The sequence below is a fragment of the Phyllobates terribilis genome, unplaced genomic scaffold, assembly GCF_046119375.1.
Source record: "Phyllobates terribilis strain yellow unplaced genomic scaffold, ASM4611937v1 Scaffold_134__1_contigs__length_4944459, whole genome shotgun sequence".
Classification (NCBI taxonomy): Eukaryota; Metazoa; Chordata; class Amphibia; order Anura; family Dendrobatidae; genus Phyllobates; species Phyllobates terribilis.
The window spans coordinates 513,974-539,187 of NW_027362894.1; the positions used below are offsets into that span (position 1 = coordinate 513,974).

The 25,214-nt window shown below is 43.4% G+C and overlaps 15 non-coding genes and 1 pseudogene across 15 annotated transcripts; all 16 read right to left on the reverse strand.

Annotated features, from left to right (window-relative positions):
• Positions 1 to 604: 604 nt before the first annotated feature.
• On the reverse strand, positions 605 to 795 carry LOC141203973 (U2 spliceosomal RNA). The gene has a single exon (XR_012274948.1). It is a non-coding gene; the product is annotated as a U2 spliceosomal RNA (small nuclear RNA).
• Positions 796 to 1,910: 1,115 nt separating this feature from the next.
• Positions 1,911 to 2,101, reverse strand: LOC141203984 (U2 spliceosomal RNA). The gene has a single exon (XR_012274959.1). It is a non-coding gene; the product is annotated as a U2 spliceosomal RNA (small nuclear RNA).
• Positions 2,102 to 3,216: 1,115 nt separating this feature from the next.
• On the reverse strand, positions 3,217 to 3,407 carry LOC141204123 (U2 spliceosomal RNA). Its single transcript, XR_012275095.1, has one exon. It is a non-coding gene; the product is annotated as a U2 spliceosomal RNA (small nuclear RNA).
• A 1,115-nt stretch (positions 3,408 to 4,522) lies between these two features.
• Positions 4,523 to 4,713, reverse strand: LOC141204182 (U2 spliceosomal RNA). Its single transcript, XR_012275152.1, has one exon. It is a non-coding gene; the product is annotated as a U2 spliceosomal RNA (small nuclear RNA).
• A 1,115-nt stretch (positions 4,714 to 5,828) lies between these two features.
• On the reverse strand, positions 5,829 to 6,019 carry LOC141203997 (U2 spliceosomal RNA). The gene has a single exon (XR_012274972.1). It is a non-coding gene; the product is annotated as a U2 spliceosomal RNA (small nuclear RNA).
• Positions 6,020 to 7,137: 1,118 nt separating this feature from the next.
• Positions 7,138 to 7,328, reverse strand: LOC141204008 (U2 spliceosomal RNA). The gene has a single exon (XR_012274983.1). It is a non-coding gene; the product is annotated as a U2 spliceosomal RNA (small nuclear RNA).
• A 1,115-nt stretch (positions 7,329 to 8,443) lies between these two features.
• Positions 8,444 to 8,634, reverse strand: LOC141204019 (U2 spliceosomal RNA). The gene has a single exon (XR_012274994.1). It is a non-coding gene; the product is annotated as a U2 spliceosomal RNA (small nuclear RNA).
• A 1,115-nt stretch (positions 8,635 to 9,749) lies between these two features.
• LOC141204030 (U2 spliceosomal RNA) lies at positions 9,750 to 9,940 on the reverse strand. Its single transcript, XR_012275005.1, has one exon. It is a non-coding gene; the product is annotated as a U2 spliceosomal RNA (small nuclear RNA).
• A 1,115-nt stretch (positions 9,941 to 11,055) lies between these two features.
• On the reverse strand, positions 11,056 to 11,246 carry LOC141204041 (U2 spliceosomal RNA). The gene has a single exon (XR_012275016.1). It is a non-coding gene; the product is annotated as a U2 spliceosomal RNA (small nuclear RNA).
• A 1,118-nt stretch (positions 11,247 to 12,364) lies between these two features.
• On the reverse strand, positions 12,365 to 12,555 carry LOC141204054 (U2 spliceosomal RNA). The gene has a single exon (XR_012275027.1). It is a non-coding gene; the product is annotated as a U2 spliceosomal RNA (small nuclear RNA).
• Positions 12,556 to 13,670: 1,115 nt separating this feature from the next.
• LOC141204066 (U2 spliceosomal RNA) lies at positions 13,671 to 13,861 on the reverse strand. The gene has a single exon (XR_012275038.1). It is a non-coding gene; the product is annotated as a U2 spliceosomal RNA (small nuclear RNA).
• Positions 13,862 to 14,976: 1,115 nt separating this feature from the next.
• LOC141204078 (U2 spliceosomal RNA) lies at positions 14,977 to 15,167 on the reverse strand. Its single transcript, XR_012275050.1, has one exon. It is a non-coding gene; the product is annotated as a U2 spliceosomal RNA (small nuclear RNA).
• A 1,115-nt stretch (positions 15,168 to 16,282) lies between these two features.
• On the reverse strand, positions 16,283 to 16,473 carry LOC141204089 (U2 spliceosomal RNA). Its single transcript, XR_012275061.1, has one exon. It is a non-coding gene; the product is annotated as a U2 spliceosomal RNA (small nuclear RNA).
• A 1,115-nt stretch (positions 16,474 to 17,588) lies between these two features.
• On the reverse strand, positions 17,589 to 17,779 carry LOC141204100 (U2 spliceosomal RNA). The gene has a single exon (XR_012275073.1). It is a non-coding gene; the product is annotated as a U2 spliceosomal RNA (small nuclear RNA).
• A 1,115-nt stretch (positions 17,780 to 18,894) lies between these two features.
• On the reverse strand, positions 18,895 to 19,085 carry LOC141204107 (U2 spliceosomal RNA). The gene has a single exon (XR_012275080.1). It is a non-coding gene; the product is annotated as a U2 spliceosomal RNA (small nuclear RNA).
• Positions 19,086 to 20,200: 1,115 nt separating this feature from the next.
• LOC141204319 (U2 spliceosomal RNA) lies at positions 20,201 to 20,404 on the reverse strand (annotated as a pseudogene).
• Between the last annotated feature and the right edge of the window lie 4,810 nt (positions 20,405 to 25,214).

Consider the following 25,214-nt stretch of genomic DNA (forward strand, 5'->3'; position numbering starts at 1 on the left):
AACAGTTTAACAGAATGCCACAGACTAATCAACCAAACTTTTTGGGTTGGGTTCTCTTTTATAGTCTGCAGGCATTAAATGAAAGAAGTCAGTGTTCCAGCAGAAGGAGACAACGTTTCAGAAAAGGCATTGTAGCAAACCAAAAAAGAAATTTTAAGCGCAGCAGAGTAACCAGCGCACATACCTGTTAGCTCAGGTGAGTTTAAAAGGCTGCTGTTGATAACAAGGGCATTTGCTAAATAGATGGTGTGTGTGCAACAATATACTGAAAGGTCAATTATATTGTGCAGCTTATCTCACCACCTGTAGTTATTTAGGTGAAAGCTCCAAAATGCTTGCCTAATATGTCTGTTTATCCAAAAGGAAGTAAAAAGGGAGAGCTAGAAAGATAGCATTGCATCACATTACATGGCAATGCAATGCACAGTTGCTGAAGTTGAACCAAAATGAGCTTGTAATCTGGCTTCTGCAACTTTGAACATGAAAAATCCAATGAGGAGAAGAAAAGCAAAGCCAAAGAGTCCATCCCAAAATCCGACAAACAAGCAAAATGAACAAAAAACATTGAATTCAATTCTTTCTGATTTTAGAAACTGCATTAAAGAAGGGGTGCACCGGTCCTGGAGATACTGCAATACCAGGTCAATGCGTGGAGTGGACAGAGCAAGCTCTTTTTCCATCTCCCTGTTCTAAAAATCCATTTAATATATGGTCCCCAGATAGGGGACGTATCAGATATTAAACTGATAAGAACAGATACTACACTTGATCTTAGCCAAAAGGCCGAGAAGCGATAACCAGAATTGGTTTCAAACTACGGAGCCACCCAAGGATCCTGAAAAGTCCATTTGTGGAGATGAGCTCCTGGACTCCCGTTAAGAAGACATGTTGTCAACCTCTAGATCCCTTACATGCCTGCACTTTTCGGCTTGCTGCTGCTGCAATCCACGCGTTTTAGATCTGCATAACTCCACCTCTTTAAACACAGCACCTTCACCCCCTGCTGTTCCCACCCGCCTCAACACCGTTGGAAGGGAGGAGAACCAATTAAGGCGGGGGGTGGGGTGGAACGAGCAGCTGTCTACCCTTAGCAGGAGGGCTCCTGATTACATACCTCTCCTGCTGCTGCTGCTGCTGGCTGTCCAGCAGCAGACTGAAGGTGGCTGCTGCTGTGCACAGGTATATAAAGGCTCAGAGCCTATTATGACACGCGCAGCCAGCGTTCCATTGCCACATTCCATCTACTGCAGGCAGGATACCTGGCTGGCTGAATGTCGCTGAGAAGCTCACAGAGACCGCCATAAGCAACAGTTTAACAGAATGCCACAGACTAATCAACCAAACTTTTTGGGTTGGGTTCTCTTTTATAGTCTGCAGGCATTAAATGAAAGAAGTCAGTGTTCCAGCAGAAGGAGACAACGTTTCAGAAAAGGCATTGTAGCAAACCAAAAAAGAAATTTTAAGCGCAGCAGAGTAACCAGCGCACATACCTGTTAGCTCAGGTGAGTTTAAAAGGCTGCTGTTGATAACAAGGGCATTTGCTAAATAGATGGTGTGTGTGCAACAATATACTGAAAGGTCAATTATATTGTGCAGCTTATCTCACCACCTGTAGTTATTTAGGTGAAAGCTCCAAAATGCTTGCCTAATATGTCTGTTTATCCAAAAGGAAGTAAAAAGGGAGAGCTAGAAAGATAGCATTGCATCACATTACATGGCAATGCAATGCACAGTTGCTGAAGTTGAACCAAAATGAGCTTGTAATCTGGCTTCTGCAACTTTGAACATGAAAAATCCAATGAGGAGAAGAAAAGCAAAGCCAAAGAGTCCATCCCAAAATCCGACAAACAAGCAAAATGAACAAAAAACATTGAATTCAATTCTTTCTGATTTTAGAAACTGCATTAAAGAAGGGGTGCACCGGTCCTGGAGATACTGCAATACCAGGTCAATGCGTGGAGTGGACAGAGCAAGCTCTTTTTCCATCTCCCTGTTCTAAAAATCCATTTAATATATGGTCCCCAGATAGGGGACGTATCAGATATTAAACTGATAAGAACAGATACTACACTTGATCTTAGCCAAAAGGCCGAGAAGCGATAACCAGAATTGGTTTCAAACTACGGAGCCACCCAAGGATCCTGAAAAGTCCATTTGTGGAGATGAGCTCCTGGACTCCCGTTAAGAAGACATGTTGTCAACCTCTAGATCCCTTACATGCCTGCACTTTTCGGCTTGCTGCTGCTGCAATCCACGCGTTTTAGATCTGCATAACTCCACCTCTTTAAACACAGCACCTTCACCCCCTGCTGTTCCCACCCGCCTCAACACCGTTGGAAGGGAGGAGAACCAATTAAGGCGGGGGGTGGGGTGGAACGAGCAGCTGTCTACCCTTAGCAGGAGGGCTCCTGATTACATACCTCTCCTGCTGCTGCTGCTGCTGGCTGTCCAGCAGCAGACTGAAGGTGGCTGCTGCTGTGCACAGGTATATAAAGGCTCAGAGCCTATTATGACACGTGCAGCCAGCGTTCCATTGCCACATTCCATCTACTGCAGGCAGGATACCTGGCTGGCTGAATGTCGCTGAGAAGCTCACAGAGACCGCCATAAGCAACAGTTTAACAGAATGCCACAGACTAATCAACCAAACTTTTTGGGTTGGGTTCTCTTTTATAGTCTGCAGGCATTAAATGAAAGAAGTCAGTGTTCCAGCAGAAGGAGACAACGTTTCAGAAAAGGCATTGTAGCAAACCAAAAAATAAATTTTAAGCGCAGCAGAGTAACCAGCGCACATACCTGTTAGCTCAGGTGAGTTTAAAAGGCTGCTGTTGATAACAAGGGCATTTGCTAAATAGATGGTGTGTGTGCAACAATATACTGAAAGGTCAATTATATTGTGCAGCTTATCTCACCACCTGTAGTTATTTAGGTGAAAGCTCCAAAATGCTTGCCTAATATGTCTGTTTATCCAAAAGGAAGTAAAAAGGGAGAGCTAGAAAGATAGCATTGCATCACATTACATGGCAATGCAATGCACAGTTGCTGAAGTTGAACCAAAATGAGCTTGTAATCTGGCTTCTGCAACTTTGAACATGAAAAATCCAATGAGGAGAAGAAAAGCAAAGCCAAAGAGTCCATCCCAAAATCCGACAAACAAGCAAAATGAACAAAAAACATTGAATTCAATTCTTTCTGATTTTAGAAACTGCATTAAAGAAGGGGTGCACCGGTCCTGGAGATACTGCAATACCAGGTCAATGCGTGGAGTGGACAGAGCAAGCTCTTTTTCCATCTCCCTGTTCTAAAAATCCATTTAATATATGGTCCCCAGATAGGGGACGTATCAGATATTAAACTGATAAGAACAGATTCTACACTTGATCTTAGCCAAAAGGCCGAGAAGCGATAACCAGAATTGGTTTCAAACTACGGAGCCACCCAAGGATCCTGAAAAGTCCATTTGTGGAGATGAGCTCCTGGACTCCCGTTAAGAAGACATGTTGTCAACCTCTAGATCCCTTACATGCCTGCACTTTTCGGCTTGCTGCTGCTGCAATCCACGCGTTTTAGATCTGCATAACTCCACCTCTTTAAACACAGCACCTTCACCCCCTGCTGTTCCCACCCGCCTCAACACCGTTGGAAGGGACGAGAACCAATTAAGGCGGGGGGTGGGGTGGAACGAGCAGCTGTCTACCCTTAGCAGGAGGGCTCCTGATTACATACCTCTCCTGCTGCTGCTGCTGCTGGCTGTCCAGCAGCAGACTGAAGGTGGCTGCTGCTGTGCACAGGTATATAAAGGCTCAGAGCCTATTATGACACGCGCAGCCAGCGTTCCATTGCCACATTCCATCTACTGCAGGCAGGATACCTGGCTGGCTGAATGTCGCTGAGAAGCTCACAGAGACCGCCATAAGCAACAGTTTAACAGAATGCCACAGACTAATCAACCAAACTTTTTGGGTTGGGTTCTCTTTTATAGTCTGCAGGCATTAAATGAAAGAAGTCAGTGTTCCAGCAGAAGGAGACAACGTTTCAGAAAAGGCATTGTAGCAAACCAAAAAAGAAATTTTAAGCGCAGCAGAGTAACCAGCGCACATACCTGTTAGCTCAGGTGAGTTTAAAAGGCTGCTGTTGATAACAAGGGCATTTGCTAAATAGATGGTGTGTGTGCAACAATATACTGAAAGGTCAATTATATTGTGCAGCTTATCTCACCACCTGTAGTTATTTAGGTGAAAGCTCCAAAATGCTTGCCTAATATGTCTGTTTATCCAAAAGGAAGTAAAAAGGGAGAGCTAGAAAGATAGCATTGCATCACATTACATGGCAATGCAATGCACAGTTGCTGAAGTTGAACCAAAATGAGCTTGTAATCTGGCTTCTGCAACTTTGAACATGAAAAATCCAATGAGGAGAAGAAAAGCAAAGCCAAAGAGTCCATCCCAAAATCCGACAAACAAGCAAATTGAACAAAAAACATTGAATTCAATTCTTTCTGATTTTAGAAACTGCATTAAAGAAGGGGTGCACCAGTCCTGGAGATACTGCAATACCAGGTCAATGCGTGGAGTGGACAGAGCAAGCTCTTTTTCCATCTTCCTGTTCTAAAAATCCATTTAATATATGGTCCCCAGATAGGGGACGTATCAGATATTAAACTGATAAGAACAGATACTACACTTGATCTTAGCCAAAAGGCCGAGAAGCGATAACCAGAATTGGTTTCAAACTACGGAGCCACCCAAGGATCCTGAAAAGTCCATTTGTGGAGATGAGCTCCTGGACTCCCGTTAAGAAGACATGTTGTCAACCTCTAGATCCCTTACATGCCTGCACTTTTCGGCTTGCTGCTGCTGCAATCCACGCGTTTTAGATCTGCATAACTCCACCTCTTTAAACACAGCACCTTCACCCCCTGCTGTTTCCACCCACCTCAACACCGTTGAAAGGGAGGAGAACCAATTAAGGCGGGGGGTGGGGTGGAACGAGCAGCTGTCTACCCTTAGCAGGAGGGCTCCTGATTACATACCTCTCCTGCTGCTGCTGCTGCTGGCTGTCCAGCAGCAGACTGAAGGTGGCTGCTGCTGTGCACAGGTATATAAAGGCTCAGAGCCTATTATGACACGCGCAGCCAGCGTTCCATTGCCACATTCCATCTACTGCAGGCAGGATACCTGGCTGGCTGAATGTCGCTGAGAAGCTCACAGAGACCGCCATAAGCAACAGTTTAACAGAATGCCACAGACTAATCAACCAAACTTTTTGGGTTGGGTTCTCTTTTATAGTCTGCAGGCATTAAATGAAAGAAGTCAGTGTTCCAGCAGAAGGAGACAACGTTTCAGAAAAGGCATTGTAGCAAACCAAAAAAGAAATTTTAAGCGCAGCAGAGTAACCAGCGCACATACCTGTTAGCTCAGGTGAGTTTAAAAGGCTGCTGTTGATAACAAGGGCATTTGCTAAATAGATGGTGTGTGTGCAACAATATACTGAAAGGTCAATTATATTGTGCAGCTTATCTCACCACCTGTAGTTATTTAGGTGAAAGCTCCAAAATGCTTGCCTAATATGTCTGTTTATCCAAAAGGAAGTAAAAAGGGAGAGCTAGAAAGATAGCATTGCATCACATTACATGGCAATGCAATGCACAGTTGCTGAAGTTGAACCAAAATGAGCTTGTAATCTGGCTTCTGCAACTTTGAACATGAAAAATCCAATGAGGAGAAGAAAAGCAAAGCCAAAGAGTCCATCCCAAAATCCGACAAACAAGCAAAATGAACAAAAAACATTGAATTCAATTCTTTCTGATTTTAGAAACTGCATTAAAGAAGGGGTGCACCGGTCCTGGAGATACTGCAATACCAGGTCAATGCGTGGAGTGGACAGAGCAAGCTCTTTTTCCATCTCCCTGTTCTAAAAATCCATTTAATATATGGTCCCCAGATAGGGGACGTATCAGATATTAAACTGATAAGAACAGATACTACACTTGATCTTAGCCAAAAGGCCGAGAAGCGATAACCAGAATTGGTTTCAAACTACGGAGCCACCCAAGGATCCTGAAAAGTCCATTTGTGGAGATGAGCTCCTGGACTCCCGTTAAGAAGACATGTTGTCAACCTCTAGATCCCTTACATGCCTGCACTTTTCGGCTTGCTGCTGCTGCAATCCACGCGTTTTAGATCTGCATAACTCCACCTCTTTAAACACAGCACCTTCACCCCCTGCTGTTCCCACCCGCCTCAACACCGTTGGAAGGGAGGAGAACCAATTAAGGCGGGGGGTGGGGTGGAACGAGCAGCTGTCTACCCTTAGCAGGAGGGCTCCTGATTACATACCTCTCCTGCTGCTGCTGCTGCTGCTGGCTGTCCAGCAGCAGACTGAAGGTGGCTGCTGCTGTGCACAGGTATATAAAGGCTCAGAGCCTATTATGACACGCGCAGCCAGCGTTCCATTGCCACATTCCATCTACTGCAGGCAGGATACCTGGCTGGCTGAATGTCGCTGAGAAGCTCACAGAGACCGCCATAAGCAACAGTTTAACAGAATGCCACAGACTAATCAACCAAACTTTTTGGGTTGGGTTCTCTTTTATAGTCTGCAGGCATTAAATGAAAGAAGTCAGTGTTCCAGCAGAAGGAGACAACGTTTCAGAAAAGGCATTGTAGCAAACCAAAAAAGAAATTTTAAGTACAGCAGAGTAACCAGCGCACATACCTGTTAGCTCAGGTGAGTTTAAAAGGCTGCTGTTGATAACAAGGGCATTTGCTAAATAGATGGTGTGTGTGCAACAATATACTGAAAGGACAATTATATTGTGCAGCTTATCTCACCACCTGTAGTTATTTAGGTGAAAGCTCCAAAATGCTTGCCTAATATGTCTGTTTATCCAAAAGGAAGTAAAAAGGGAGAGCTAGAAAGATAGCATTGCATCACATTACATGGCAATGCAATGCACAGTTGCTGAAGTTGAACCAAAATGAGCTTGTAATCTGGCTTCTGCAACTTTGAACATGAAAAATCCAATGAGGAGAAGAAAAGCAAAGCCAAAGAGTCCATCCCAAAATCCGACAAACAAGCAAAATGAACAAAAAACATTGAATTCAATTCTTTCTGATTTTAGAAACTGCATTAAAGAAGGGGTGCACCGGTCCTGGAGATACTGCAATACCAGGTCAATGCGTGGAGTGGACAGAGCAAGCTCTTTTTCCATCTCCCTGTTCTAAAAATCCATTTAATATATGGTCCCCAGATAGGGGACGTATCAGATATTAAACTGATAAGAACAGATACTACACTTGATCTTAGCCAAAAGGCCGAGAAGCGATAACCAGAATTGGTTTCAAACTACGGAGCCACCCAAGGATCCTGAAAAGTCCATTTGTGGAGATGAGCTCCTGGACTCCCGTTAAGAAGACATGTTGTCAACCTCTAGATCCCTTACATGCCTGCACTTTTCGGCTTGCTGCTGCTGCAATCCACGCGTTTTAGATCTGCATAACTCCACCTCTTTAAACACAGCACCTTCACCCCCTGCTGTTCCCACCCGCCTCAGCACCGTTGGAAGGGAGGAGAACCAATTAAGGCGGGGGGTGGGGTGGAACGAGCAGCTGTCTACCCTTAGCAGGAGGGCTCCTGATTACATACCTCTCCTGCTGCTGCTGCTGCTGGCTGTCCAGCAGCAGACTGAAGGTGGCTGCTGCTGTGCACAGGTATATAAAGGCTCAGAGCCTATTATGACACGCGCAGCCAGCGTTCCATTGCCACATTCCATCTACTGCAGGCAGGATACCTGGCTGGCTGAATGTCGCTGAGAAGCTCACAGAGACCGCCATAAGCAACAGTTTAACAGAATGCCACAGACTAATCAACCAAACTTTTTGGGTTGGGTTCTCTTTTATAGTCTGCAGGCATTAAATGAAAGAAGTCAGTGTTCCAGCAGAAGGAGACAACGTTTCAGAAAAGGCATTGTAGCAAACCAAAAAAGAAATTTTAAGCGCAGCAGAGTAACCAGCGCACATACCTGTTAGCTCAGGTGAGTTTAAAAGGCTGCTGTTGATAACAAGGGCATTTGCTAAATAGATGGTGTGTGTGCAACAATATACTGAAAGGTCAATTATATTGTGCAGCTTATCTCACCACCTGTAGTTATTTAGGTGAAAGCTCCAAAATGCTTGCCTAATATGTCTGTTTATCCAAAAGGAAGTAAAAAGGGAGAGCTAGAAAGATAGCATTGCATCACATTACATGGCAATGCAATGCACAGTTGCTGAAGTTGAACCAAAATGAGCTTGTAATCTGGCTTCTGCAACTTTGAACATGAAAAATCCAATGAGGAGAAGAAAAGCAAAGCCAAAGAGTCCATCCCAAAATCCGACAAACAAGCAAAATGAACAAAAAACATTGAATTCAATTCTTTCTGATTTTAGAAACTGCATTAAAGAAGGGGTGCACCGGTCCTGGAGATACTGCAATACCAGGTCAATGCGTGGAGTGGACAGAGCAAGCTCTTTTTCCATCTCCCTGTTCTAAAAATCCATTTAATATATGGTCCCCAGATAGGGGACGTATCAGATATTAAACTGATAAGAACAGATACTACACTTGATCTTAGCCAAAAGGCCGAGAAGCGATAACCAGAATTGGTTTCAAACTACGGAGCCACCCAAGGATCCTGAAAAGTCCATTTGTGGAGATGAGCTCCTGGACTCCCGTTAAGAAGACATGTTGTCAACCTCTAGATCCCTTACATGCCTGCACTTTTCGGCTTGCTGCTGCTGCAATCCACGCGTTTTAGATCTGCATAACTCCACCTCTTTAAACACAGCACCTTCACCCCCTGCTGTTCCCACCCGCCTCAACACCGTTGGAAGGGAGGAGAACCAATTAAGGCGGGGGGTGGGGTGGAACGAGCAGCTGTCTACCCTTAGCAGGAGGGCTCCTGATTACATACCTCTCCTGCTGCTGCTGCTGCTGGCTGTCCAGCAGCAGACTGAAGGTGGCTGCTGCTGTGCACAGGTATATAAAGGCTCAGAGCCTATTATGACACGCGCAGCCAGCGTTCCATTGCCACATTCCATCTACTGCAGGCAGGATACCTGGCTGGCTGAATGTCGCTGAGAAGCTCACAGAGACCGCCATAAGCAACAGTTTAACAGAATGCCACAGACTAATCAACCAAACTTTTTGGGTTGGGTTCTCTTTTATAGTCTGCAGGCATTAAATGAAAGAAGTCAGTGTTCCAGCAGAAGGAGACAACGTTTCAGAAAAGGCATTGTAGCAAACCAAAAAAGAAATTTTAAGCGCAGCAGAGTAACCAGCGCACATACCTGTTAGCTCAGGTGAGTTTAAAAGGCTGCTGTTGATAACAAGGGCATTTGCTAAATAGATGGTGTGTGTGCAACAATATACTGAAAGGTCAATTATATTGTGCAGCTTATCTCACCACCTGTAGTTATTTAGGTGAAAGCTCCAAAATGCTTGCCTAATATGTCTGTTTATCCAAAAGGAAGTAAAAAGGGAGAGCTAGAAAGATAGCATTGCATCACATTACATGGCAATGCAATGCACAGTTGCTGAAGTTGAACCAAAATGAGCTTGTAATCTGGCTTCTGCAACTTTGAACATGAAAAATCCAATGAGGAGAAGAAAAGCAAAGCCAAAGAGTCCATCCCAAAATCCGACAAACAAGCAAAATGAACAAAAAACATTGAATTCAATTCTTTCTGATTTTAGAAACTGCATTAAAGAAGGGGTGCACCGGTCCTGGAGATACTGCAATACCAGGTCAATGCGTGGAGTGGACAGAGCAAGCTCTTTTTCCATCTCCCTGTTCTAAAAATCCATTTAATATATGGTCCCCAGATAGGGGACGTATCAGATATTAAACTGATAAGAACAGATACTACACTTGATCTTAGCCAAAAGGCCGAGAAGCGATAACCAGAATTGGTTTCAAACTACGGAGCCACCCAAGGATCCTGAAAAGTCCATTTGTGGAGATGAGCTCCTGGACTCCCGTTAAGAAGACATGTTGTCAACCTCTAGATCCCTTACATGCCTGCACTTTTCGGCTTGCTGCTGCTGCAATCCACGCGTTTTAGATCTGCATAACTCCACCTCTTTAAACACAGCACCTTCACCCCCTGCTGTTCCCACCCGCCTCAACACCGTTGGAAGGGAGGAGAACCAATTAAGGCGGGGGGTGGGGTGGAACGAGCAGCTGTCTACCCTTAGCAGGAGGGCTCCTGATTACATACCTCTCCTGCTGCTGCTGCTGCTGGCTGTCCAGCAGCAGACTGAAGGTGGCTGCTGCTGTGCACAGGTATATAAAGGCTCAGAGCCTATTATGACACGCGCAGCCAGCGTTCCATTGCCACATTCCATCTACTGCAGGCAGGATACCTGGCTGGCTGAATGTCGCTGAGAAGCTCACAGAGACCGCCATAAGCAACAGTTTAACAGAATGCCACAGACTAATCAACCAAACTTTTTGGGTTGGGTTCTCTTTTATAGTCTGCAGGCATTAAATGAAAGAAGTCAGTGTTCCAGCAGAAGGAGACAACGTTTCAGAAAAGGCATTGTAGCAAACCAAAAAAGAAATTTTAAGCGCAGCAGAGTAACCAGCGCACATACCTGTTAGCTCAGGTGAGTTTAAAAGGCTGCTGTTGATAACAAGGGCATTTGCTAAATAGATGGTGTGTGTGCAACAATATACTGAAAGGTCAATTATATTGTGCAGCTTATCTCACCACCTGTAGTTATTTAGGTGAAAGCTCCAAAATGCTTGCCTAATATGTCTGTTTATCCAAAAGGAAGTAAAAAGGGAGAGCTAGAAAGATAGCATTGCATCACATTACATGGCAATGCAATGCACAGTTGCTGAAGTTGAACCAAAATGAGCTTGTAATCTGGCTTCTGCAACTTTGAACATGAAAAATCCAATGAGGAGAAGAAAAGCAAAGCCAAAGAGTCCATCCCAAAATCCGACAAACAAGCAAAATGAACAAAAAACATTGAATTCAATTCTTTCTGATTTTAGAAACTGCATTAAAGAAGGGGTGCACCGGTCCTGGAGATACTGCAATACCAGGTCAATGCGTGGAGTGGACAGAGCAAGCTCTTTTTCCATCTCCCTGTTCTAAAAATCCATTTAATATATGGTCCCCAGATAGGGGACGTATCAGATATTAAACTGATAAGAACAGATACTACACTTGATCTTAGCCAAAAGGCCGAGAAGCGATAACCAGAATTGGTTTCAAACTACGGAGCCACCCAAGGATCCTGAAAAGTCCATTTGTGGAGATGAGCTCCTGGACTCCCGTTAAGAAGACATGTTGTCAACCTCTAGATCCCTTACATGCCTGCACTTTTCGGCTTGCTGCTGCTGCAATCCACGCGTTTTAGATCTGCATAACTCCACCTCTTTAAACACAGCACCTTCACCCCCTGCTGTTCCCACCCGCCTCAACACCGTTGGAAGGGAGGAGAACCAATTAAGGCGGGGGGTGGGGTGGAACGAGCAGCTGTCTACCCTTAGCAGGAGGGCTCCTGATTACATACCTCTCCTGCTGCTGCTGCTGCTGCTGGCTGTCCAGCAGCAGACTGAAGGTGGCTGCTGCTGTGCACAGGTATATAAAGGCTCAGAGCCTATTATGACACGCGCAGCCAGCGTTCCATTGCCACATTCCATCTACTGCAGGCAGGATACCTGGCTGGCTGAATGTCGCTGAGAAGCTCACAGAGACCGCCATAAGCAACAGTTTAACAGAATGCCACAGACTAATCAACCAAACTTTTTGGGTTGGGTTCTCTTTTATAGTCTGCAGGCATTAAATGAAAGAAGTCAGTGTTCCAGCAGAAGGAGACAACGTTTCAGAAAAGGCATTGTAGCAAACCAAAAAAGAAATTTTAAGTACAGCAGAGTAACCAGCGCACATACCTGTTAGCTCAGGTGAGTTTAAAAGGCTGCTGTTGATAACAAGGGCATTTGCTAAATAGATGGTGTGTGTGCAACAATATACTGAAAGGACAATTATATTGTGCAGCTTATCTCACCACCTGTAGTTATTTAGGTGAAAGCTCCAAAATGCTTGCCTAATATGTCTGTTTATCCAAAAGGAAGTAAAAAGGGAGAGCTAGAAAGATAGCATTGCATCACATTACATGGCAATGCAATGCACAGTTGCTGAAGTTGAACCAAAATGAGCTTGTAATCTGGCTTCTGCAACTTTGAACATGAAAAATCCAATGAGGAGAAGAAAAGCAAAGCCAAAGAGTCCATCCCAAAATCCGACAAACAAGCAAAATGAACAAAAAACATTGAATTCAATTCTTTCTGATTTTAGAAACTGCATTAAAGAAGGGGTGCACCGGTCCTGGAGATACTGCAATACCAGGTCAATGCGTGGAGTGGACAGAGCAAGCTCTTTTTCCATCTCCCTGTTCTAAAAATCCATTTAATATATGGTCCCCAGATAGGGGACGTATCAGATATTAAACTGATAAGAACAGATACTACACTTGATCTTAGCCAAAAGGCCGAGAAGCGATAACCAGAATTGGTTTCAAACTACGGAGCCACCCAAGGATCCTGAAAAGTCCATTTGTGGAGATGAGCTCCTGGACTCCCGTTAAGAAGACATGTTGTCAACCTCTAGATCCCTTACATGCCTGCACTTTTCGGCTTGCTGCTGCTGCAATCCACGCGTTTTAGATCTGCATAACTCCACCTCTTTAAACACAGCACCTTCACCCCCTGCTGTTCCCACCCGCCTCAGCACCGTTGGAAGGGAGGAGAACCAATTAAGGCGGGGGGTGGGGTGGAACGAGCAGCTGTCTACCCTTAGCAGGAGGGCTCCTGATTACATACCTCTCCTGCTGCTGCTGCTGCTGGCTGTCCAGCAGCAGACTGAAGGTGGCTGCTGCTGTGCACAGGTATATAAAGGCTCAGAGCCTATTATGACACGCGCAGCCAGCGTTCCATTGCCACATTCCATCTACTGCAGGCAGGATACCTGGCTGGCTGAATGTCGCTGAGAAGCTCACAGAGACCGCCATAAGCAACAGTTTAACAGAATGCCACAGACTAATCAACCAAACTTTTTGGGTTGGGTTCTCTTTTATAGTCTGCAGGCATTAAATGAAAGAAGTCAGTGTTCCAGCAGAAGGAGACAACGTTTCAGAAAAGGCATTGTAGCAAACCAAAAAAGAAATTTTAAGCGCAGCAGAGTAACCAGCGCACATACCTGTTAGCTCAGGTGAGTTTAAAAGGCTGCTGTTGATAACAAGGGCATTTGCTAAATAGATGGTGTGTGTGCAACAATATACTGAAAGGTCAATTATATTGTGCAGCTTATCTCACCACCTGTAGTTATTTAGGTGAAAGCTCCAAAATGCTTGCCTAATATGTCTGTTTATCCAAAAGGAAGTAAAAAGGGAGAGCTAGAAAGATAGCATTGCATCACATTACATGGCAATGCAATGCACAGTTGCTGAAGTTGAACCAAAATGAGCTTGTAATCTGGCTTCTGCAACTTTGAACATGAAAAATCCAATGAGGAGAAGAAAAGCAAAGCCAAAGAGTCCATCCCAAAATCCGACAAACAAGCAAAATGAACAAAAAACATTGAATTCAATTCTTTCTGATTTTAGAAACTGCATTAAAGAAGGGGTGCACCGGTCCTGGAGATACTGCAATACCAGGTCAATGCGTGGAGTGGACAGAGCAAGCTCTTTTTCCATCTCCCTGTTCTAAAAATCCATTTAATATATGGTCCCCAGATAGGGGACGTATCAGATATTAAACTGATAAGAACAGATACTACACTTGATCTTAGCCAAAAGGCCGAGAAGCGATAACCAGAATTGGTTTCAAACTACGGAGCCACCCAAGGATCCTGAAAAGTCCATTTGTGGAGATGAGCTCCTGGACTCCGGTTAAGAAGACATGTTGTCAACCTCTAGATCCCTTACATGCCTGCACTTTTCGGCTTGCTGCTGCTGCAATCCACGCGTTTTAGATCTGCATAACTCCACCTCTTTAAACACAGCACCTTCACCCCCTGCTGTTCCCACCCGCCTCAACACCGTTGGAAGGGAGGAGAACCAATTAAGGCGGGGGGTGGGGTGGAACGAGCAGCTGTCTACCCTTAGCAGGAGGGCTCCTGATTACATACCTCTCCTGCTGCTGCTGCTGCTGGCTGTCCAGCAGCAGACTGAAGGTGGCTGCTGCTGTGCACAGGTATATAAAGGCTCAGAGCCTATTATGACACGCGCAGCCAGTGTTCCATTGCCACATTCCATCTACTGCAGGCAGGATACCTGGCTGGCTGAATGTCGCTGAGAAGCTCACAGAGACCGCCATAAGCAACAGTTTAACAGAATGCCACAGACTAATCAACCAAACTTTTTGGGTTGGGTTCTCTTTTATAGTCTGCAGGCATTAAATGAAAGAAGTCAGTGTTCCAGCAGAAGGAGACAACGTTTCAGAAAAGGCATTGTAGCAAACCAAAAAAGAAATTTTAAGCGCAGCAGAGTAACCAGCGCACATACCTGTTAGCTCAGGTGAGTTTAAAAGGCTGCTGTTGATAACAAGGGCATTTGCTAAATAGATGGTGTGTGTGCAACAATATACTGAAAGGTCAATTATATTGTGCAGCTTATCTCACCACCTGTAGTTATTTAGGTGAAAGCTCCAAAATGCTTGCCTAATATGTCTGTTTATCCAAAAGGAAGTAAAAAGGGAGAGCTAGAAAGATAGCATTGCATCACATTACATGGCAATGCAATGCACAGTTGCTGAAGTTGAACCAAAATGAGCTTGTAATCTGGCTTCTGCAACTTTGAACATGAAAAATCCAATGAGGAGAAGAAAAGCAAAGCCAAAGAGTCCATCCCAAAATCCGACAAACAAGCAAAATGAACAAAAAACATTGAATTCAATTCTTTCTGATTTTAGAAACTGCATTAAAGAAGGGGTGCACCGGTCCTGGAGATACTGCAATACCAGGTCAATGCGTGGAGTGGACAGAGCAAGCTCTTTTTCCATCTCCCTGTTCTAAAAATCCATTTAATATATGGTCCCCAGATAGGGGACGTATCAGATATTAAACTGATAAGAACAGATACTACACTTGATCTTAGCCAAAAGGCCGAGAAGCGATAACCAGAATTGGTTTCAAACTACGGAGCCACCCAAGGATCCTGAAAAGTCCATTTGTGGAGATGAGCTCCTGGACTCCCGTTAAGAAGACATGTTGTCAACCTCTAGATCCCTTACATGCCTGCACTTTTCGGCTTGCTGCTGCTGCAATCCACGCGTTTTAGATCTGCATAACTCCACCTCTTTAAACACAGCACCTTCACCCCCTGCTGTTCCCACCCGCCTCAACACCGTTGGAAGGGAGGAGAACCAATTAAGGCGGGGGGTGGGGTGGAACGAGCAGCTGTCTACCCTTAGCAGGAGGGCTCCTGATTACATACCTCTCCTGCTGCTGCTGCTGCTGGCTGTCCAGCAGCAGACTGAAGGTGGCTGCTGCTGTGCACAGGTATATAAAGGCTCAGAGCCTATTATGACACGCGCAGCCAGCGTTCCATTGCCACATTCCATCTACTGCAGGCAGGATACCTGGCTGGCTGAATGTCGCTGAGAAGCTCACAGAGACCGCCATAAGCAACAGTTTAACAGAATGCCACAGACTAATCAACCAAACTTTTTGGGTTGGGTTCTCTTTTATAGTCTGCAGGCATTAAATGAAAGAAGTCAGTGTTCCAGCAGAAGGAGACAACGTTTCAGAAAAGGCATTGTAGCAAACCAAAAAAGAAATTTTAAGCGCAGCAGAGTAACCAGCGCACATACCTGTTAGCTCAGGTGAGTTTAAAAGGCTGCTGTTGATAACAAGGGCATTTGCTAAATAGATGGTGTGTGTGCAACAATATACTGAAAGGTCAATTATATTGTGCAGCTTATCTCACCACCTGTAGTTATTTAGGTGAAAGCTCCAAAATGCTTGCCTAATATGTCTGTTTATCCAAAAGGAAGTAAAAAGGGAGAGCTAGAAAGATAGCATTGCATCACATTACATGGCAATGCAATGCACAGTTGCTGAAGTTGAACCAAAATGAGCTTGTAATCTGGCTTCTGCAACTTTGAACATGAAAAATCCAATGAGGAGAAGAAAAGCAAAGCCAAAGAGTCCATCCCAAAATCCGACAAACAAGCAAAATGAACAAAAAACATTGAATTCAATTCTTTCTGATTTTAGAAACTGCATTAAAGAAGGGGTGCACCGGTCCTGGAGATACTGCAATACCAGGTCAATGCGTGGAGTGGACAGAGCAAGCTCTTTTTCCATCTCCCTGTTCTAAAAATCCATTTAATATATGGTCCCCAGATAGGGGACGTATCAGATATTAAACTGATAAGAACAGATACTACACTTGATCTTAGCCAAAAGGCCGAGAAGCGATAACCAGAATTGGTTTCAAACTACGGAGCCACCCAAGGATCCTGAAAAGTCCATTTGTGGAGATGAGCTCCTGGACTCCCGTTAAGAAGACATGTTGTCAACCTCTAGATCCCTTACATGCCTGCACTTTTCGGCTTGCTGCTGCTGCAATCCACGCGTTTTAGATCTGCATAACTCCACCTCTTTAAACACAGCACCTTCACCCCCTGCTGTTCCCACCCGCCTCAACACCGTTGGAAGGGAGGAGAACCAATTAAGGCGGGGGGTGGGGTGGAACGAGCAGCTGTCTACCCTTAGCAGGAGGGCTCCTGATTACATACCTCTCCTGCTGCTGCTGCTGCTGGCTGTCCAGCAGCAGACTGAAGGTGGCTGCTGCTGTGCACAGGTATATAAAGGCTCAGAGCCTATTATGACACGCGCAGCCAGTGTTCCATTGCCACATTCCATCTACTGCAGGCAGGATACCTGGCTGGCTGAATGTCGCTGAGAAGCTCACAGAGACCGCCATAAGCAACAGTTTAACAGAATGCCACAGACTAATCAACCAAACTTTTTGGGTTGGGTTCTCTTTTATAGTCTGCAGGCATTAAATGAAAGAAGTCAGTGTTCCAGCAGAAGGAGACAACGTTTCAGAAAAGGCATTGTAGCAAACCAAAAAAGAAATTTTAAGCGCAGCAGAGTAACCAGCGCACATACCTGTTAGCTCAGGTGAGTTTAAAAGGCTGCTGTTGATAACAAGGGCATTTGCTAAATAGATGGTGTGTGTGCAACAATATACTGAAAGGTCAATTATATTGTGCAGCTTATCTCACCACCTGTAGTTATTTAGGTGAAAGCTCCAAAATGCTTGCCTAATATGTCTGTTTATCCAAAAGGAAGTAAAAAGGGAGAGCTAGAAAGATAGCATTGCATCACATTACATGGCAATGCAATGCACAGTTGCTGAAGTTGAACCAAAATGAGCTTGTAATCTGGCTTCTGCAACTTTGAACATGAAAAATCCAATGAGGAGAAGAAAAGCAAAGCCAAAGAGTCCATCCCAAAATCCGACAAACAAGCAAAATGAACAAAAAACATTGAATTCAATTCTTTCTGATTTTAGAAACTGCATTAAAGAAGGGGTGCACCGGTCCTGGAGATACTGCAATACCAGGTCAATGCGTGGAGTGGACAGAGCAAGCTCTTTTTCCATCTCCCTGTTCTAAAAATCCATTTAATATATGGTCCCCAGATAGGGGACGTATCAGATATTAAACTGATAAGAACAGATACTACACTTGATCTTAGCCAAAAGGCCGAGAAGCGATAACCAGAATTGGTTTCAAACTACGGAGCCACCCAAGGATCCTGAAAAGTCCATTTGTGGAGATGAGCTCCTGGACTCCCGTTAAGAAGACATGTTGTCAACCTCTAGATCCCTTACATGCCTGCACTTTTCGGCTTGCTGCTGCTGCAATCCACGCGTTTTAGATCTGCATAACTCCACCTCTTTAAACACAGCACCTTCACCCCCTGCTGTTCCCACCCGCCTCAACACCGTTGGAAGGGAGGAGAACCAATTAAGGCGGGGGGTGGGGTGGAACGAGCAGCTGTCTACCCTTAGCAGGAGGGCTCCTGATTACATACCTCTCCTGCTGCTGCTGCTGCTGGCTGTCCAGCAGCAGACTGAAGGTGGCTGCTGCTGTGCACAGGTATATAAAGGCTCAGAGCCTATTATGACACGCGCAGCCAGCGTTCCATTGCCACATTCCATCTACTGCAGGCAGGATACCTGGCTGGCTGAATGTCGCTGAGAAGCTCACAGAGACCGCCATAAGCAACAGTTTAACAGAATGCCACAGACTAATCAACCAAACTTTTTGGGTTGGGTTCTCTTTTATAGTCTGCAGGCATTAAATGAAAGAAGTCAGTGTTCCAGCAGAAGGAGACAACGTTTCAGAAAAGGCATTGTAGCAAACCAAAAAAGAAATTTTAAGCGCAGCAGAGTAACCAGCGCACATACCTGTTAGCTCAGGTGAGTTTAAAAGGCTGCTGTTGATAACAAGGGCATTTGCTAAATAGATGGTGTGTGTGCAACAATATACTGAAAGGTCAATTATATTGTGCAGCTTATCTCACCACCTGTAGTTATTTAGGTGAAAGCTCCAAAATGCTTGCCTAATATGTCTGTTTATCCAAAAGGAAGTAAAAAGGGAGAGCTAGAAAGATAGCATTGCATCACATTACATGGCAATGCAATGCACAGTTGCTGAAGTTGAACCAAAATGAGCTTGTAATCTGGCTTCTGCAACTTTGAACATGAAAAATCCAATGAGGAGAAGAAAAGCAAAGCCAAAGAGTCCATCCCAAAATCCGACAAACAAGCAAAATGAACAAAAAACATTGAATTCAATTCTTTCTGATTTTAGAAACTGCATTAAAGAAGGGGTGCACCGGTCCTGGAGATACTACAATACCAGGTCAATGCGTGGAGTGGACAGAGCAAGCTCTTTTTCCATCTCCCTGTTCTAAAAATCCATTTAATATATGGTCCCCAGATAGGGGACGTATCAGATATTAAACTGATAAGAACAGATACTACACTTGATCTTAGCCAAAAGGCCGAGAAGCGATAACCAGAATTGGTTTCAAACTACGGAGCCACCCAAGGATCCTGAAAAGTCCATTTGTGGAGATGAGCTCCTGGACTCCCGTTAAGAAGACATGTTGTCAACCTCTAGATCCCTTACATGCCTGCACTTTTCGGCTTGCTGCTGCTGCAATCCACGCGTTTTAGATCTGCATAACTCCACCTCTTTAAACACAGCACCTTCACCCCCTGCTGTTCCCACCCGCCTCAACACCGTTGGAAGGGAGGAGAACCAATTAAGGCGGGGGGTGGGGTGGAACGAGCAGCTGTCTACCCTTAGCAGGAGGGCTCCTGATTACATACCTCTCCTGCTGCTGCTGCTGCTGGCTGTCCAGCAGCAGACTGAAGGTGGCTGCTGCTGTGCACAGGTATATAAAGGCTCAGAGCCTATTATGACACGCGCAGCCAGCGTTCCATTGCCACATTCCATCTACTGCAGGCAGGATACCTGGCTGGCTGAATGTCGCTGAGAAGCTCACAGAGACCGCCATAAGCAACAGTTTAACAGAATGCCACAGACTAATCAACCAAACTTTTTGGGTTGGGTTCTCTTTTATAGTCTGCAGGCATTAAATGAAAGAAGTCAGTGTTCCAGCAGAGGGAGACAACGTTTCAGAAAAGGCATTGTAGCAAACCAAAAAAGAAATTTTAAGCGCAGCAGAGTAACCAGCGCACATACCTGTTAGCTCAGGTGAGTTTAAAAGGCTGCTGTTGATAACAAGGGCATTTGCTAAATAGATGGTGTGTGTGCAACAATATACTGAAAGGTCAATTATATTGTGCAGCTTATCTCACCACCTGTAGTTATTTAGGTGAAAGCTCCAAAATGCTTGCCTAATATGTCTGTTTATCCAAAAGGAAGTAAAAAGGGAGAGCTAGAAAGATAGCATTGCATCACATTACATGGCAATGCAATGCACAGTTGCTGAAGTTGAACCAAAATGAGCTTGTAATCTGGCTTCTGCAACTTTGAACATGAAAAATCCAATGAGGAGAAGAAAAGCAAAGCCAAAGAGTCCATCCCAAAATCCGACAAACAAGCAAAATGAACAAAAAACATTGAATTCAATTCTTTCTGATTTTAGAAACTGCATTAAAGAAGGGGTGCACCGGTCCTGGAGATACTGCAATACCAGGTCAATGCGTGGAGTGGACAGAGCAAGCTCTTTTTCCATCTCCCTGTTCTAAAAATCCATTTAATATATGGTCCCCAGATAGGGGACGTATCAGATATTAAACTGATAAGAACAGATTTTTTTTTTTTTTTTAATTTGGCTATCCCCCACATGGGGATAAAAACCGTTTATTTAAAATTTAACAAATTACAGAAATAAAACCATTACATCCACATTACACTTTCGGGACTTCAAAGAAAAATAAAAATTCCATCACAGCAAATTTTACAAGACTTCAAATATTCCATAGGTTAAAAAGCCATTTGCCTGCCAACGTTACATTCTTTTTCCTGTCCAATAAATAGTATATGTACATTTCACTTTTACAAAAGGCTAAAACATCATCTACTGGTAACATTTCATGTTTAAAAACAGCAATATTTCTAGCATTCCAGAGCGCTATCTTGGCACAATTCACTATCTTCCACGCCATTATTTTTTGGTCCATTGTTGGGCATTCCAGAAGACCATATAACACTGATGCAAAATTAAAGTCCTTGAGGTCCACCATTTTCTCCAGCAGGGGGATTAGTCTTCTCCAGAACTCTTTAGCAAAAGCACAAGTCCATAAAAGATGCTTCACTGTCTCTTCTTCTTGACAACCTTCTCTTGGGCAGATGGCAGACCTCACAAAACCTCTTCTGTACTGGAATGCCCGGCAAGGAAGACAGTGGTGTGCGCAGCTCCAAGACATGTCTTTCTGTACATTAAAAAGATAAGGGGCGTTAATCGTTTTCCATATGTGTACAGTTTTGTCATCATCATAACGTTCAATATCACACAACGTCACATCAGTACTAATTTGTTTGAGTAGTGTCTTGCTGTTACATAGATCCCCTGTCTGTTTCTTATTCAAATTAAAATCAAGAATAATTTTCTTTAAAATCTCATAATGTGCAGGTAGGTTAAAAGCATAAGGAGAGGATAAAACTGTTTCAAACCAACCAAACCTTCTCATGAGAAAACCAGTGTTAAAACGCATAAAATAGGAAAGGTAATTATCTTTAAAAAGGGTTTTAAAACAGAAACAGAAAAAATGTATTAAAAGAAACTTATCTAAAACAGGGAAATCTTTCCCACCTTTAACCTTTGGCTTTGTCACAATTTCTCTTTTGAGTTTCTCCATTTTTGAGCCCCAAAAAAAGGTAAAACATACTTTTGTAATTCGTTTCAACAAATTTGTAGGAGGGGGGAACACCAAACTAAGATATAACAGGATAGGTAATATCACCATTTTTACAATCAGAACTTTACCTTCCATTGACAGCTTTCTCATATTCCACATGCAGATTTTCTGATTAATTTTCTGTGCTGCCGCATCCCAGCTATTAAAACCATTATTAGATTCATTAAAAGAAACACCTAAAATAGTAATGGAATCTGTAACTGCAATTGGTACATCATGTAAACTCATCCCCCCGACATTTAAAATATTACATTTAGTAAGATTAATTTTAAAACCGGAAACTGTACAAAAAGACTGAATTTGGCTTATCGTTTTTTGTATTGAAGGTACATCACATCCAAACACTGCTACATCATCCATATAGCTTACAACTTTAACTTGTAGACCGTTCCCTCCGGGTAAGGGTACTCCACATATTTGCTTATCCCGGCGTATTGTACATAAAAGGGGTTCTATAGCACATATAAAAAGCAGGGGGGACAAAGGGCAACCCTGCTTCACCCCTGATTTTAAAACTACCTCTTTTGTTTTAAAACCATTAACTAAAATCTTACTCGTACAATCATTATAAAAAGCTTTAAGAGACAATAAAAACCCACCCGGAATGCCCATTTTTTCTAAAACTTTAAAAAGATAAAAATGAGACACGCGGTCAAAAGCTTTCTCAAAATCCACCGCTAGGATTGACATCTTTGTCTTTCTGGTTTTTACATCTTCAATACAATCTTTCACCAGGTTTAAATTGTCCCAGATACTACGCCCAGGTACCCCGCATACCTGATTTGCATGAATTACTTTATGTATCACCTTTTTCAACCGATTTGCACAGATCTTAGCCATAATTTTGTAATCACTATTTAAAAGAGTTATCGGCCTCCAGTTTTTAAGATCCGTTTTGTCACCTTTTTTGTATAGTAGTGATACCTCACCTTTCTTCCATGAGTTGAGTAAAACCTTATTATTAAAAACTTCGGAAAACAAATTAAACAAATCATCTTTTAAAATATCATAAAAACTTATATAAAACTCTATGGGGATACCATCAGGGCCGGGCACTTTACCATTTTTAAAACTCTTCATGGTTTCTAAAATCTCTTCCTCAACTAGAGGTTGGGATAAAAAACTTTGGGCATCAGCATCTAGGGTGGACTTGATCTCCCCCAGGAAAGTGTGTATTAAATCATGGTCTACAGTTTTTACATTAAAAAGATCATTAAAATAGACATTTACCTTATCCAATATAATGTTGATATTATTATCTCCATCTATGTTATCAATTATTGTTTTTGTCTGTTTGTTTTTCTTAAAAAAATACCTGGAACAAGTCTCATCCTCTTCTACGTGTTTTACCTTTGAACGAAAAATCAGTTCTTTTCCTTTTTGTTCCAACCACTTTGAAATTTCTCCTTTAAGACTCAATATATCATTACCTACATCCAGACCATTGTCTTTGAATTTGTACAATGTCTGTAACCTGATATTAAGAAAATTATAGATCTCAAACTTTTCTTTAGCTTTTTGTATGCTTTTCTTAATAAAGAAATCTTTAATGCTTATTTTCATTCTATCCCACCAGGAGCTAAAAGAAATATTGGGGTTTTTCCTTTTTCTACACTTTACATAAAACTCAATAAAATCCGATAAAATTTGTGGATCTTTTAAAAGGGACACATTCAATTTCCAAGATTTCTTACCACATTTCTTCTTTTCATTAATCCTCACTCTAAAAGATAAAACCTTGTGATCTGAGAGAATATTAGTTAAAACTTCACATTTCACTGGCAGTATTTTTTCTGAACCTAAAACAAAATCTATCCTGGAGCTACATGTAGAATTGCTCCAGGTGAAACCAGCGTCTATAGGGCTATCCTTGTTACATTCTTTATACACATCAGTTAATTTACAATCATTTATAATATTGCTTAACATTCCAGACGTTTTGTCATAATTTCTACTCACGGAACCGGAGCGTCGGCTTTCGCCTTTTAAAATACAATTAAAATCACCTGCCAGGATAAAAGGTTCAGAAATGTTAATAAATAAAGGTAAAATTTCCAGCATATCAGCCCTTTCATTTTTATCAGGTGACCCATAAAAATTTAAAAACTGCCATCTTGTCCCATCAATAAAAGCCTTAACTAAAAGAATACGACCCGGTAAAATATCTTGGATAAAATCAATAGACACATTTCCCATAAAAAGTATAGCTACCCCGGCTGATCCAGTTGCATTTGATCCAGACCAGACCGATGGACCATGTTTCCACTCTTCCTTATATTTTTTGTAAGAAATCTTATGAGGGATATGACATTCTTGTAAAAAGAAAACAGAAGCTGTAAAACAGGTTAAAAAATGTAAAACAGTAGCTCTTCTGGTCTTGGATCCTATGCCTCTCACATTGAGGGAAACACCACCAATGTCAGCCATCATAACAAATGGTTAGGAAGAAACAAAAACTGGACTTTACCTATCCGATGGACGGATCAGACCACTTGGACTTTCACCAACGCCCTCTTCTGAATCCACCGTTATCAAAGAGTCTTCATCATCGGAGAAGGAACATTCACTTAAATTAAGACCCGACGCTACTGGGGTGTAGCTCGGAAGGATATTGAGAGAAAGGTTACACTGGGTCTCCATAGGCTGACCATTTAGGTCCTCGTCAGGTGGGTCTCCGAGAGGCTCCGCACTCCCCTGCTGACCCGCAGAGGGTCGTAACACAGGGGCAGGCTGCGCACATGGCGGAGCCTCAGAGTCCCCGGAGGCAGCCAGGTTCGGGGCCCCACCTGGGGCAGCAGAGCCCCGGGACCTCGGGATTCCAGAGTCTACACCCCCGTGAGGGGATGTATCCATCTCCTCCCTATTAGCCACCTCCACGGAACCATTCTTTTTCTTATTATGAGACCTCACCAAATGCCACGTACCGCCCTCGCTCTCGTGAGACCCAGTGGGAATTTTGGGCTCGGTGTCAGCCTTTTGGCGCTCTTTTTTGGCCTTACCGACCGCCCCTTTATGATCTTTCTCAGCCTTCCTTTTAGCCTCCTTATGGTCTTTCAGCCAGCTCCTGGGCTCCTGTGAGTTACCTGTCATTGACTCGGAGGGATTGTTACTAGTCGAAGCGCCCTTATCACCTCCCGAGGCTCCAGGTTGCTGTTCCTCCTCCTGAGGGGTGGTCTGATTGGCCCGTCCATTCCCGGATGTCTTGGACTTCTCCTTTTGTTTTTGTTCATCCTCTCTGAACCTGTGAGGGCAAGAAAAATAGAAATGACCAGGTGTCCGACAAAAAGAGCATTTTTTTTCATTTGGGCACTCCTTTGTGTCATGTTCAGTACTGGCACAATTTCTACAAGTGGCACCACAACTATCCTTAGAGTGCCCATAGAGACCACAATACCTACAGAAAAGTGGCATTCCTGAGAAAAAAAAATCCCCATTAGTTTGCCCTATTTTAAATCGAGCTGGAGGAAGTCTCACACCTCCAGGGAATTTTGGGTCTCTTTCACATTTTACTAAAAACTTCCATTTTGAGGTCCAGATGTTAAACTCATTCAACACTTTCCCAATCAATTTCACACTTTTAAAATAAACTGACAAAAAGGAAATAACCTCTGGTGCCGTTATGAAGGGTGAGAAGATTTTCACAACCACCATCTTTACCTCATCCAGGACGTGCTCGATAATCTGAATCCCTTTTAGACCAGGGCTATTTTCTACCGACTTAACTCTGGACAAAACATCTTTGAAAATACCTT